This window comes from Macrobrachium rosenbergii, chromosome 52, assembly GCF_040412425.1.
Source record: "Macrobrachium rosenbergii isolate ZJJX-2024 chromosome 52, ASM4041242v1, whole genome shotgun sequence".
Classification (NCBI taxonomy): domain Eukaryota; kingdom Metazoa; phylum Arthropoda; class Malacostraca; order Decapoda; family Palaemonidae; genus Macrobrachium; species Macrobrachium rosenbergii.
In genome coordinates this window covers 13494421-13510180 of record NC_089792.1, presented here as the reverse complement: position 1 = coordinate 13510180, position 15760 = coordinate 13494421, and the positions used below count along the sequence as shown (strand labels likewise).

At 36.3% G+C, this 15760-nt stretch overlaps 1 protein-coding gene across 1 annotated transcript in view; it reads right to left on the bottom strand.

Moving 5' to 3' along the window:
* Positions 1-15671: 15671 nt before the first annotated feature.
* LOC136833890 (uncharacterized) overlaps positions 15672-15760 on the bottom strand; it is a 4823-nt gene continuing 4734 nt past the window's right edge. The window contains exon 2 of the mRNA XM_067096180.1: positions 15672-15760. This exon is cut by the window's right edge and continues 973 nt beyond it. The gene's annotated coding sequence lies outside the window, so the exon portion shown is untranslated.

The following is a 15760-nucleotide window of genomic DNA, read 5'->3' as shown; positions in this document are numbered from 1 at the left end:
GGGTGTGATAGGATGAAAACGTTATGGCTTACGATTTAGACAAACAGATAGCTAGATAGATAGAATGGCAGAATGTTTTGTGTTGAGACTTGTGTGTACAGTATTTTATTTTTTTGTCAAGGCAATAAATTCCTTTTGTTAGAGATCTAGGTCGACAGTTTATTTTAATTAATGAGGCAGGATAGTTCTATGTTAATTTATATAAGGGAAGTATCTCATTCTTGAGTTTTTAGGAAGTCTGTCTTTATGAAATATATGCATACATACATACACATATATATGCATACATACATACACACATATAACATAAATCTATCTATCTATCTATATATATATATGTATAAACATATATAATGTACATATCTGTCTGTCTATCTATGTATGTATGTATGTATCTGTATGCATGTGTGTATCTTTGTGAGTTTGTTGAGCTACCAAAAAAACTATGAAACCAAATAATCAGTACCTAGGTATTTTGTTTATACTTAATATACCCACTGATATTGTACAAGAAAACACTAGGCGAAGCAAGGAAATTGTCTGTGTGTGAGCAAGAGATTGGAGAGACACTTGATATGACTATGGGAGTAAAGATTGGAATGTATGGAGTGACTGCAGATCAGACTCTCCATATGAAAGTGAAGTATGGATTCTGAATACGAATTAAAAGAAAGGGTGAAGCTACTGAGTTGAGTTATTTGCGTGGTACAGATGGGGTAAGAAGCATCGAAGGAGAATGTAAAGATGGATAGAAGATGATTTAAACTGTTATTGTAAGTGAAAAGGTAAATGAGGGTGATTCTCTACCCAATGCGTATTGTGCACAAGTATTGTGAATTGATGACCACAAACCGTAAGATTATAATGGAGAAGCATTGCTTAATGCAAATGTTAAATGTTCTGTTTTTGTTGTACATGTTATGCGGTATATTTTGTAGGGTTCATAAGCGTGATTTCATCCCGATAATTATTTCTTAATCTGTGCTTCATTCTTAAGTTAAATAAACGTAAAATTAAGGGAATTCAGTCTGGTCTCTGTTTAAACAGAAAGTTTGTATAGTAATTCTTCCGCTGATATTGTTAATTTTAGTGAATAAAGTTTTTCTTAGCCTTTCTAGTTCCCTTGAGGGGGTCCAGAAATTTCTAAATGTCCAAAATAACATCTGTAAAAGGGTTCAGTAACTTTCTATCTTATCGATGGTCAAAACAAATTGATAAATATCAGAGTAACTGCATTATGGGTTGCCTGAAATAGATTGAATATAAAAAAATCAGTGAGCGAATAATATTTGTGTTGAATAGGTAATTGCCAAAGAAAAGTGTGTCCTGAAAGATGCTATGGTGAAGCTTAATGTTATTAATTATGAACTTTTAAGAGGGATTCATAACAGTTAAGTCAATATTATCTTCCAATCTTTGTGGCACTAAGGAGAGGGAGTCTGAATGTGACAGTTTTACAATAAAGTTTGCATATTAATGCAAGGAAAGGCACATCGAAAAGGGTAATCTGCAAATAAATAAATAAAAAATAAAACAGGAGGTCAAACAGATTGTAACTGAGGAAGAGTTGGATTTCTGAATGTTCACTTTATTTTAGGAAACTAAGTTTTTCTGCTATAATAGTTATCTAGGGAGAGTGGGCTCTGATAGTTGTATGAACTTGGGCACTGCATCATTGAAAGATTTATAATACATCGAATTCCAGATCTCCACGAAGTAATGACAATTAAGACATTAAGAAGTTTATAGCCTGTGACTATATTTCGGATATATAATGATGACTAGGATATTAAGAAGTTTATAGCCTATGACTGCATTTTGGATAAATAATGATAATTAAGACATTGACAGTATTTCGCTATATAATGGTATTACTCGGTTAAACCAATATGAATCTTGTTCATTCTTTAAATAATTAAAAAGGTAAAGCAATCTTATTTTTTTATAAATGATTATGATATCAATGTATTATTGTTATTATTATTATTATTATTATTATTATTATTATTATTATTATTATTATTATTATTATTATTATTATTATTATTATTATTATTATTATTCAGAAGATGAACCCTATTCATATGGAACAAGCCCACAGGGGCCACTAACTTGAAATTCTAACTTCCAAAGAATATTATGGTGTTCATTAGAAAGAAGTAACAGGAGGTAACAAGAATACAGAAAGAAGAGATCACTTATTAAAATGGAAACATAATATTTTGAAAATGCAAACTGTTAATGAAGTTAGGGAACCATTTTGGAGATTTGGGAATGTTTCTGGAAAAAAATGCCTCTCTCCAAATAGCTATATATTGTTGGCAGAGGTTGACCGAGAGGTTGATCTGCCTTTTAAAAGACTTATATAATGGCTCAAAACTAGTTTGTAGCAAAGATTTTTTTTCCATTATACACGTCAATAAAACAGTTTTACCCAGTTGCACAAGGGGATTTGGGATGATTGCTCTGAATATTAGATCCAAACCAGGCTGAATACAGTCAAGCAATGAACTTTTCACACACCACTTTAAAGTTGGGAGACCAGGTTTCAGTGCCCATCCCCTGGTTGATGTAGTTCGTATTCTGAATTTAATGGCACCAGTTGAAACAAGTAAAAAATGCGCCGAAGTTTCTTCGCCGCAATCGAGTTTTCTGTACAGCGCTAACTTTAACCTTAAATAAAATAAAAACTACTGAGGCTAGAGGGCTGCAATTTGGTAGGTTTGATGATTGGAGGGTGGATGATCAACATACCAATTTGCAGCCCTCTAGCCTCAGTAATTTTTAAGATCTGAGGGCGGGCAGAAAAAGTACGGACGGACAGATAAATAGTCACCTATATAGTTTTCTTTTGCAGAAAACTAAAAAAAAAAAGCCACGTTTATGTATTTCCCAGCTTCCGTGTACAATAGTTCGAACATGGAAGAATTTCACTGGCATCTAGATAAGACTGCCTACGTCCAGGATTTTCCCGAAAGCATTTATGCATTCAGGTGTCTTCAGCGGTATTTTCCCCAGCCTCTCCACAAAGGCTTCATCATTCACGCAACCCCCTTTACATAAAATACCCATTAATTAATATGCGACGGCTGTGAAAATTTACGCTGATTTGTATTGTTTATTTTGTTACATATGTACAGAGCACTCTCTTTATCTATCTATCTATCTATCTATTATTACATATCTATCTATATGGATGTACATATATCTACCTATTAATTATCTGTCTTCTCTATATATGCATGTGTATATATACATATCATATATTTATCTATATATATATATATATATATATATATATATATATATATATATATATATATATATATATATATATATATATATATATATATACATGTAAATATATATAATATATTACATGTAAATTAATCCTAATTATTGTTCTACTGAATCTATTTATTCATTATATCGTAATTAGCAACATGGATGCTGGTGTTACGGTATTCCCAACTTTTTAGTGTTTCTTCCCTTCGAGGGAATTCTTTGGCTAGGATTCTTTGCCTAAATTTACATATTAGCTGCAGGCGTGCTTTATGTAAGCTGGGTTTCCCCCTTGCATTCATTATAATTCATTTATATGTACACTCTTTCTCTGTCTGAATATTTATTGACATGTTTTCGTCAGCCAAAAAATAACGTGGATATATATCTTGTTAATGTTTCTCGTGTATTTTTAAAGACAACACCTGAGGGAATTTGAATTTAGCCTGTGAAACATACGCTGTTTGATAGATACTTCCTCTGCAATTGTACTTTCACTTTCTGCAGAATGTCTTCTGGGGCCATTCAAAAGCGATATTCTCTTCTCTGTCACGAACTTCTTTGACATTTCCACCCTGGATGTATCTGAGCTGACAATCAAGGAAGACATTAAATAAATTTTCCATGTTTATTTGTGGATTTTTTCAACATTATTTCATTCAACCATTTTTCCACTTGATGTCTTGTGCAATACTGTACCTATTGCAAGAGATTTTTATAAACTTTCTGAATAACAGCGAATGATCAATTTAATTTTGTAGTGACAGGTTTGACTTTAAACAATAATCGCCATTGCTGTAACCTGTAGTACCTTACTTGTAGTATTAATCGTAATTGTTACAGAACAAATTTAAATTACATACAAGGATAAAAAAAAGGAATGGCCAAAATATCTTTCTAATGTGCATTTTCCTAAAAGTCAGTACGGTCAAAAATGTTGGTAAGTAAATCATTATAATCACTGGACCACATCACAGTTTACAAATTTGGACCGTCTACGCCCAATTCAAGAGAATCCCTCTGTAACGAATAGCAAAGAAACGCAAAAGTAACTTAATATAAACTCAGTTTCTCTTTTGGCAAGCCAAAAATATTCTGGATAAAATTGCGCTTTTGGGTACATAATGATTAAATCGTTTTTGTTCAGTTTCCTTTCGTGCTTTGGAATTCATCTTTTTTGCGACACAAGCACGGGTAAAATTTTTACCATCATTAAAGTGAACAGGTGTTCGCCGACTCTTCGTTACCATATACTTAAATGGTCATGAAGCTTGCCCCGATATTATCTCGTATACTGTGCTAATGCTTGAACAAACTGTTAATTTTTCCTAAAGTAAAATAAAAAGAAAATAATTTCTTTCCTCTCTCTCTCTCTCTCTCTCTCTCTCAAAGGCCCCGTAGGGGGGTAGCGCCGTCAGTGCACCTCATGCGGTGCACTGCGGGCATTACTTAGGTTCTTTGCATCGTCCCTTCGGCCCCTAGCTGCAAGCCCTTTCGTTTCTTTTACTGTACCTCCTTTCATATTCTCTTTCTTCCATCTTACTTTCCACCTTCTCCTAACAATTGATTCCTAGTGCAACTGCGAGGTTTTCCCTCCTGTTACACCTTTTAAATCTTGTACTGTCAATTTCCGTTTCAGCGCCGAATGACCTCATAGGACCCAGAATGAATATAGAATTTAGGCCAAAGGCCTAAATTCTATATTCATTCATTCGCTCTCAAAGGAAAAGGAAAATGAAACTACACTGAGCCACAAGGAAGTAATCTAGCTGCGTTACTTTCCTTTCCTTTTCCTTCTGCACAATGACATCGTGATTGCGGATACTACAAAAATGGAATAATGATGAGAATTTCGCTTTTTTCTTGAGTGGTTCTTGGGTCCTTCCTCCACGCAACTGTAGTTGACGATGCAGTTATTTATAAACACTTATAACTTTTCGGAAATCGCAGACATTATAAAATCAAGATTTCTTCTATCTCAGTGATCCTTTTTATATTGATAATAATAAATAACAGTAACAACGGTTTCAAATATATAAAAAAAAATGTACATGAAGCTGTAGTAAGCCCAATCATCTTTCTTTTTCATATGAATGAGAATAATGAATCCAGTTTAAATAGTGCTTTTGTAAGCTCGCTCAGATTTCATTATTTGAATGAGTGAAAATATAATTTTTCTCTGGCACTTAATATTATTGTTTTTAACTGAAATATTTCAATCTAAAGAAGTGCTATTCGTCAAGAAGTTTCCAATAATTGACAATATTATAACTCCTAGAAAAATTATTTTCATGAATTGTATTCAGAGATGTTGACTGGATTTGTCCAATTCTAAGAGAAAGCCTAGAATTTAAAAAAATATAATATAGGAGTAAAAAACATTTTTCATTCCTGTCTTGGCAAACGCCGCGTCATGGCTAACATCTCAAGATCGTGATATCCGAGAACCTCCTGAGATAAGGCAAGGATTCTGTATAGATCATGTTCGCCTATTTTTTATTTTTAATTTTTTTTTTTTGGAGGAAAATTTTCCAACCCCCCCCCCCTTTTTTTCTCTCGAAGTGTCACTCTGTCATGTCCCATGGTATCTTATATGTAGGGCAAAAATAATCTTTGATGTGATACATTGTCCCATTTTTTCAGTATATATTTTGTGTAATTATCCATGACATCCTATTATGTCCCATACCACAATTCTTCTTTTAGGTGTAAGTTTCCCTTCTGTCCTTTGTTTGCCTTTCCCTTTGTCCTTTTCCTCTTTGTCCCTCTCTCTATCTCTCTCTCTACCTCTTCTCTCTTCTCTTGTCCACCAGTGAGATCTTTGGGGAGCACTCTAGAAGACGTTCTCTCATTCTCGCAGCGAAGTTGTTTTCTCTCTCTCTCTCTCTCTCTCTCTCTCTCTCTCTCTCTCTCTCTCTCTACAGGAGGCCAGTGAGGTTACTGTTTGAGAAACACAGGATACATAGAAGACGTTTGGGTCATAGCATCAATCGCAGTGAAGTTGTTGCTTTTTGTGGAGCATTCTCTCTCTCTCTCTCTCTCTCTCTCTCAGGAGGCCAGTGATATGCTGTTTCTCTAGGAGACTCATAGCATTAATCGCAGTGAAGTTGTTGCTTTTCTCTCTCTCTCTCTCTCTCTCTCTCTCTCTCTCTCTCTCTCTCTCAATGAGTTTCTCTCTCTTTATATATGTATATATATATATATATATATATATATATATATATATATATAATATATACGTATCTATATCATATATATAACAGGAGAATAAGTTGTTGCTTTTGAGCACAGGATGCATTCTTCTCTCTCTCTCTCTCGTTCTTTTTCTCTCTCTCTCTCTCTCTCTCTCTCTCTCTCTCTCTCTCTCTCTCTCTCTCTCTCTCGGGAGAAGAGGCTCTGCAGTTATCTGGAAATGTTCCAGTTCCCCTCTCTAATTTTCCATTTTTTTGTGGTTGCTTGATGTGCATCATGATGACGGGTATTCCAACAATGGTGAGCGAGTTCATTTTGCATGCTCTGTAGATCTGATCACCACACAATCGTTGATGATAAGATGGTGATTCACGAAGCATGTAGACTTTTTTTTCTACAATTGTGTACACTACGTCATCCAGATATCTTCCATCTCAAAATATTGATAATAATTCGTTGAAAGAAATTTGTAGATAAACTGTTGGAATGAGATTACCAATGTTAAGAACAATTACAACAAAGAAGTTTGTACAGCTTTAACACAGATTTTATTGTATACTCCCAAAGCTTTCGGATTTTTTATCATGTCCCGTTAAGTTAACTTTTAAAATTTCACCCCACGTGGAAGTTAAACTAAACAAACCTTTTTTTTTTAACTGTTCTATTCCTACTGCTTGTAATACTTGGATCATCACCAAAAGTAGCGAGTTTTTGTATTGTGATTGGTATGTCCAGTAAGATTCATAACAATTCTTTTCCAGATTTCGCATAAATTAAAGGGAGGAAAAAGTGTACAACTTCATTAAACCTTATTTATCGATGGTATGACCGTAAACTTCATTATCTAGTGTCTATTGAACTCCAACTTTAAAATGAAAAAGTACTGCTTTCCGTTCTGTACACAAACTTTCTGTGCAGTTTGTATAGCTGCCTTTATAAATGGTAATCTAAAAAAGAAAGTAGTGGTCCCTGAGTCTTCCGGCAGAATTAGAAAACTGGATTGCTGGTAGGAACAATAACCATGATAACCATAATAATGTGTGTAAACATAAGAAAGACAGAATGCGAAAAACAAGCAATATAAATCGTTATTCACCATTTTCAATTTTGGAGGACGCTGACAGAGATGGACAGGAAACTTCTGAAGCCTATCCATTTAGGAGTGACAATGAATGACACTTGATTTACTATCTCGCGGCTTCTATGGTGTCCGATGATGCCATGGACAGGTACAGTTCCAGTGCTTAATTAACGTATGACTTTAATTCACTTAAAATGACTTTCACCAACGACAGGGAGGGTGAAAGTCTTGAATTTCACGTCACCGCCAAGAGATTAATGGGAAGTGTTCGAAGATTTAAAAGGAACTGGATGTTATAACCTGCACCAAAGGAATAAGTTGGAAACTGGTGGCTTCGCTCACATCCCCAGTCGTAGTGAAAGGTGCCAGTCAAGTCTCCTTGAAATCACGTGATTACTTTCCCTCTGTTGCTTCCCCAAATGGAACAGAAGTTGTTGACCCGTTAGTGCTGCCTTCAGTCTTTCCTTCATTATTTTTACAAAGTTCAAGCACAGGAGAGAGTTTAAGCACAGGAAAGTCATTATGCCGGCATTTCAGATTTTTATAGAGCCTCGATGGCCAAGTCGGTTAGAGCAGCAGCCTCGGACTTCTTAGAGGTCTGTGGTCGGGTTCAAATCCGCAGCCGACTGGCCAGAGAGGTGGACACTTTGCTATCCGTGTAGACACCCCGGGATTTGCTTAAAAAGCAAATTATGAAGCCACTCCAACATCTTCTAAAAACATAACAGACACCTCACACGTCTTTTGTCGACCTAACCGCGCAACGTCTCCTCGCTGCTGGGAGAAAGGGCGTTGGTGATGCAAACATACGTTACCAGGGTCTAAGCGATGACAGGCAGATGGCCTATGAGACTACAAAGTCTCCCAAAAAGCCAAATCAAAGTCCTTCAAAAAGAAGGCATCGCATACCCCATACAAATGGGAAAAAGCACGTTAAAAAAGAAGAAGATGATGATGATTTTTATGTTCGTGGCGCGAGATGTTACACAATTTGCATTCGAGTAATGGCTGTAATTTACCTTTTCCTGGGAATTTCTACTTGACTTATGAAGTAAATTAAAGTCAACTGCATTTCATTTCCTCTTATTTTCCATCAGGTGATACATTTCTCATAATGAATGGATTCATTATTGCAAATATTTACGTCACCAGAATTCTGGCCGAATTTAAGCTCGAGTGGGCCAGTCATTCTTTGGATGATTCCCTGTACCATTTTCATATTTGTGAAGAGGAGAATTATGAATTTGTATTCATATGGCCTTTTATTTATGTATGCGTCCCATATAATACAATATAATATTTATACTCAATATGCTTTTTCCATTTCTCTTTGAGGATTTGAATCCGATCTTTCTTGGGATGAAGTTGCTTGACCCACGCACTTCTTTTAAAGACTGTATCGGCCAACCACAATCGACTAGCTGTGAGATTTTGACTCACGGCTTACGTCGACAGCGGTAATCGAATTTTTTTTTTTTTTTGGCTGGGGGGAATGGGCCAAAAGAAGTTTGTCCCTTATGGGGTACTGCTTGGGTCACGAAGGTGAGACGAGTTTGTTAACCACTGAGGTACGAGGTTGCTTAAGGTTGCATAATACATATAGTCCATATATATATATACATATATATATATATATAAATATATATATAATAATATATATATGTATATATGCAAACATACATAAATGCATATATATAATATATATGTTGAATATATGTATGTATGTATATTCTTAAACTACATGATAAAAATCTGAATGACCCCACATCTACTATAAACCATGGACAATCATTCCGTCCCAATGTAGCTTCTCAATAAAGAAACTTTATATTTATTTCTCTTCAGTTAAGTAAAATCCATCAGTCACTGATATGTATACTTTTGATAATGGTTCTCTTACCATTTCAAAACATGTTATTTGTATATGATGAAGTTCATTTTATGTCTTCAAAACTGAAGTCAGAGCGTTGCATACAATTGCATGTCCTCATGTAAGAAAACCGTCCTTGATACCATGGTTTTAAATTCTTCAAAACATTCTGTGAGTCGAACAGTACTGTTATTTTCTAAATTGAGGTTAATTTCAGAATGATTTTATGACCAAGTTTGTATTTTCTACACTAATGAAAATGAAAGAAAAATAAGAAAATTATGATTTCAGAGGACTCCAGGTATCTCTGGTTATTACGGGGATTAGCAGGGATATTTATGAAAAATCAGACAACCATGGGGAAGAAAAATGTCTTTGCTAATTATATAAATTATAACACACACACGCAAGCACACACGTTCTAGAATAAGCAACAACAATAACAACAACAACAACAACAACAACAACAACAACAACCTCATCATCATGAGTGAAATTTACATTTTCAAATGAGGTTTTTGACTATTAAGTACTGTATACGCGGAAGTATAATACTCACGCGTGAGATAGACGTGACACAAGGAGTTTCAGTCCTCACTGTGACCTGTGGGGGCTAGGCCAATTGCTCGGCTGGTAAAGGAACTAGGTACAGGTAAAATTCACCTGGATGAATTGTGCCATGCCCACGTGCTTTGTGGCTTGTAATCTAAAGTCTTTGAGCTCCTTCTATAGAAATGTTGCTTGAACGATTATTGGGGAGGCATTTGTGTCATTCTGTGTATTCAAATTACTAAAATTTAATGAGCACCACATCCTTTGTAAGCTTGAATTTCAAGTCAGTGACCCCTGTGGGCTTGTTCCATATGAATAGGGTTCATCTTCTGAATAATAATAATAATAATAATAATAATAATAATAATAATAATAATAATAATAATAATAATAATAATAATAATAATGCTCACTGTGGGCATCCTGCTGTCCCTTTAGTTTATGAGCTTTTGGTTTCATCGTCAGGTTTCTAACTCTACAGAGGGATACTGGTATTAACGAAGTTACCCCATTTACTTCCAATGGCACCTTCGTCCCATGTCATAAACCTATTGTGCTCTTCACCACTGCCATGTTCACTGTGCTGAACAGCAGGGTGCCTTATATAGTAGAATTTACGCCTCCCGGGGTGGAGGGGGTCAGGGAGGACAGCAAGTTGTAGTTGTTCGTTGGGAAAGTGCTCTTCGCCAATGTGTCCTCCTTCGCTATGTTCGCCATTGGCAGAGTGCTCCTCATCTCCATGGCAGTCATGTCCAGCACCATGTTCCTCATGTCCGTGACCACCTTCGGCAACACCATGTCCTCCTTCGTGGCCACCCACACCAGCGCCGTGTCCCCCTCCATGGCCGCCTTCGGCAGTACCGTGTCCCCCTCCATGGACACCTTCGGCACTACCGTGTCCCCCTCCATGGCCGCCTTCGTACCGTGTCCCCCTCCATGTCCGCCTTCAGCACCGTGTCCCCCTCCATGGCCGCCTTCGGCAGTACCGTGTCCCCCTCCATGGCCACCTTCGGCAGTACCGTGTCCCCCTCCATGGCCACCTTCGGCAGTACCGTGTCCCCCTCCATGGCCACCTTCGGCAGTACCGTGTTCCCCTTCATGGCCGCCTTCGGCAGCATCGTGTCCCCCTCCATGGCCACCTTCCGCAGCACCGTGGCCACCTTCGGCAGCACCGTGTCCTCCTGCATGTTCCGCCGCCTCTTGTGCATCCAGGAGAGACTGCTGGAGATCGAGCTGGTAGAGAGCTTGGCGGAATCTGTAAAAGTAGGCGGGGAGAGGAAAGAGGGGCCCCTTAAGGAACTCTTGAAAGTTCGTGGGTGTTCTCCTGTATCCTATGTAGTCATTTCCCCTGAATCCGTAAATCTTTCCGAACAGCTTCTCCAGTCCTATTCCGTGCACGAAGATTCCACCTAGTGGTTTAAATTCTCTAGAAGGGCTGACCGGCACCAATCCTATTATAAGGATGAGGGTTACTGTCAGCGAAAGTCTGGAAAAGAAATTTGACTTTGTTAGCATTATAGATCTTATGTGTAATTACCTGATGGATTACTCTAGTAAATGTGGAAATAGCTACTAATTGTAGTTGTTAGCATTTTAATTATCGTTAGGCTCTGAGAAAAAGGAATTGAAAGAACACGAATGTCTTCACATAATTGGCCACTTTGGCTCAAATTTGCATTAGTAATGACTTTACTTCTCTTCCCTCTTATCAGTTAATTTAATTATTTCGTTAGGCTCTGAGAAAAAGGAATTGAAAGAACACGAATGTCTTCATCATATATTGGCCACTGTGCCTGGCTCAAATTTGTAAACATTAGTAATGACTTTTATTTCTCTTCCCTCTTGCAATCAGTTAATTTAAAGTATGATAAAAATGAGTTGTTTCTATAAATAAAAGGACATTTTAAATTCTCCTGCTAACTTGTTCTTTATTTTTCTGTAACCATAATGATTTATATCATAATTATATGGTCTTACACTTCATTAAAAGTATCATGACTAAGTATATTGAAAACTGAGCTAATTTACACAAGAAATTAATTCAAATGTGGTTTGGATATCACAAATAATTGCACAAATTTAGTAATGAAATAAACATTCTTGAATTTAGACTAAGCAGAGAGCTGAACGAATTTTTTGTTACATATGAATAAGGGTTCATCTTTTGAATAACTGATAAAAAATAAACATTCTTTTTTTATTAATTTGTCTAGGACTTTCTATCACAAGGTTGTACTTGTACAAATACCTCACTCTTTCAGAGTAATTATGAAAACAAAGGAATTCTTTTGTAATTAATTATTGCATATTATTTAACAGAATAACTATGAATAAATGTTTTATAATCAGCAGGTCCACTGGATGTATATTAAGACAAGTGTAGGTTTAGATTTCCATTCCTTTGATTATAATCCATAGTTGAGAATACCAAAGGATATCCTTTTGAAGTTAACACACTTTCATCAAAAACTAAAAAGGGAGAGTACTAAAACATTTTAATGTTTCAATGGTTCTCTTTCAATGCTTATCGAAAAAGAAAACTGATTTTTATATTGCTCACACGTGCGCACATTCACCATAGTTTGCCATGAGATCGCAATGTTTTTGAAAGCAAGAATATATCTGTTGTTCGGAAAACGATCTTCTTTCGCTTCCCTTTATACCATAACAATTCCAGTCGTGTATTCACCCTTCTTCTCGCTTTCCCAATGGAAAATTTCTTGATTTCTTCGGGTCTCCATTCATACGCCTTATTAAAATATAACTGATGATCTTGACGATCTTGCTTGTCAATTTTCATAACTCACTTGAAACGGTCGTAAATTTTATATATTTGTAATATCTTATATTGGACATTTTTTTCTTCGGTATTTTAGACCTAAGGATAATTGATTTAGAATCATTCTTTAATTTGCTTAGTGAAGATGAAAATGACAGCAAAGCAAGCACACACACACACACACACACACACACACACACACACACACACACACAGAAATCACATGGCCGAGTAATTTCACCGAAGGACAAACAAAAATACACACACACACACACGCGCGAAAATCACACGACCGAGTAATTTCACCACGAAGGACAAACCAGAATTTATATTAGTTATCAAGACAAGCTGCTCACCACGTTCATCTTGGTGTATCGAAGATAAAACAAAGGAAACAGGATCCTTGGCCGAAAGACCAACAGGTAGGACTGACGCCAACACAGGTGAATGGCCCGGCTTATATAAATAACGGCTGGTACACCTCAGTTGCCAGCTCTCGTAAAAAAAGAAAGCAGCGTCAGACTCCAAGTTCAATGGTAAATTACAGTTATTTTGAGAGTTCATTAGAAAATCAAGTTATATATGAAGGGTCATAACGATTAATTATGGCGTATATAAATACAATGTACTTTTTATATACATATTTAAAGTTTAGTGTCTTCCAAGCATGTTACGTTTCAGCTCACGATCCTGTCCAAGTGAAAGTAAGACTTGGCTTTACTTAACCATGTGACTTCCTCTTTCTCGGATCTTCGCAAGGAAGGCTCTTTACAGTTGGTTACACCTCCCCTTTTTGCACTGTTTGTTTTTGTTTATTTCTTGCAAGTTGCTGAACAATAGGAAAGGAAAGGTCGATTTCCCTTAACGCATGCGTGCAAGCGCTTGCTCGAGCTTCCTATTCAGAAACCCGTGGCATTTTGCAAAAATTACTGCGGAGTTTATGAAAAATATAGTATGGAATTTTGTAAAATTTTACAAAAATCGATTATATATCAGCGCACTTAATACAACGTAAGTTTAACCTGGGTTTAGATGCATAACAACTTTCTCTTTTTCTTACATATGTTCCTGTGCATACTTAGTTGACCTTTCACACTGAACGCCACAGGCATGAGTGTACGTTTATGCCTGCAATTTTGTATTAGCTTTCTTTCCTTGAAAAACTGCATTCTTTTTCATTCTCGTGCGTTTGCGTTTTTATGTATTTATAATGTTTTTATCCAGTCGGCTTTACCTAACGAAAGTTACTCTAGGCATCTGAGGCTTAAAAGGGCCATGACTTTCGAAAGTGAAAGTTATCACCATCAGCATTCTCAGGAGACGAGAGGATGGAATAAAAGTCTAGTCTGGGAGTCGATCAATTATTCTAAGAATAAGGTGTCATAAATAGACAAGTATTTTCATAATTACTTTATTAGCGCATTTACAAGTGCACTTTGTGTTCTTGGTAATTACTGAGAGTAAAGAGGATGAAAATAGGCAGGTGATGCTCTCTAATCTTAAACATCCGTCCCCATAACCTCTCGCCTGATTGATGAACCTGCTACATGTGTCAAGATTTTAGTTTTATAAGTTAATAGTTATTCTCTGCTGACAAATTTATCATTTTATATTTTTACATAAAAATCGTTTTACTTATTGAGAAAGAAAGCGGAACGAATACGAATTAATTTGAACTTTCTCAGTCTTTTTAGTATATCTGAGGCAAGAAGGAAAGTTACACTGCGTGTATCCAAATCTATCCGTTTGTTATGAATGTTGTTTTTTCCCACTGATCTTTCATATGGGGTTTTTAAAAACAAGGGTCGTGAAGTACAGGAGAAAAAAAGTAAAAATTGCGCCGACTTTTTATTGGCGCAGTCGATTTTTTTTTTGTACAGCGTATAATCAAGGCCACCGAAAACAGATCTATCTTTTGGTGGTCTCGGTATAATGCTTTATGAGGTGCGGCCCATGAAACTTTAACTACGGCCCGGTGGTGGCCTGGCCTATACCGTTGCCAGAAGCACGATTATGGCTAACTTTAACTTTAAATAAAATAAAAGCTACCGAGGCTGCAATTTGGTATGTTTGATGATTGGAGGGTGGATGATCAATATACCAATTTGCAGCACTCTATCGTCAGTAGTTTTTAAGATCTGAGGGCGGACAGAAAAACTGCGGCCAGAAAAAAGTGCGGACGGACAAAAAGTGCGGACAACAGAAAACTAAAAGGAAACAAGCATGGATTACTTAAGAATAAAGTAGCAATTATTCAGAATTTTTTTATTTGAGCTGAATAACTGCAGTACATAAAAGAACAGCGTATAAACGTACAATATATTATTGTAATAAAAGGCCAGGTCCTGTAACTTTTGAAATTGCTAAATAATCCTATTATTGAACATCGGTGCTGTAATCACACTTCCATTTCTACAAACTACTATTGTGGCATGTTTGCCCTTGATTATAACCTCTCTCCCTCCCTGCTCTCCCTCTCCCGGCCTCTCTCTCTCTCTCTCTCTTTCTAGATAGTGAATGTTAGTATCAAAATCGAAATTCTGCCTAAACCTGTAATTTTCAAAAATCGAAGTAATTCCAGTAATTTTCTAAGACGGCAAAGAATCTGAGAATCAACCCATTTGAAAATTAATAATTTCAGAAAAAATTGAAACGAGAACGGGTAATTTCTAGAATGCCTGGTTGTCTGAAAACATATTTTTATCAGACTTCTCATAATACATGTCCAGATTAGCTGTCGTTCATCCTGGACCAGCTTATCTTGCCACTTGACAGTAATCGGATTTAATTGTTTCTTTACTTCAGTGTGTATGATAATTACTTCCTTTGCAGAAGTAATTTTATAAGATTTTATAAGATTACAGGTAAAAGGAATGGAAAAGATCAGAACATTCCTTTCATACTACTTTGACGGGAGAAACCTAGCCAGGGCAGAAGTTTCTTACAATAGAAGAGCTAAAGGAGACGCTCTCCGGCATGTGTTATGAAAATTACATTCCATTCT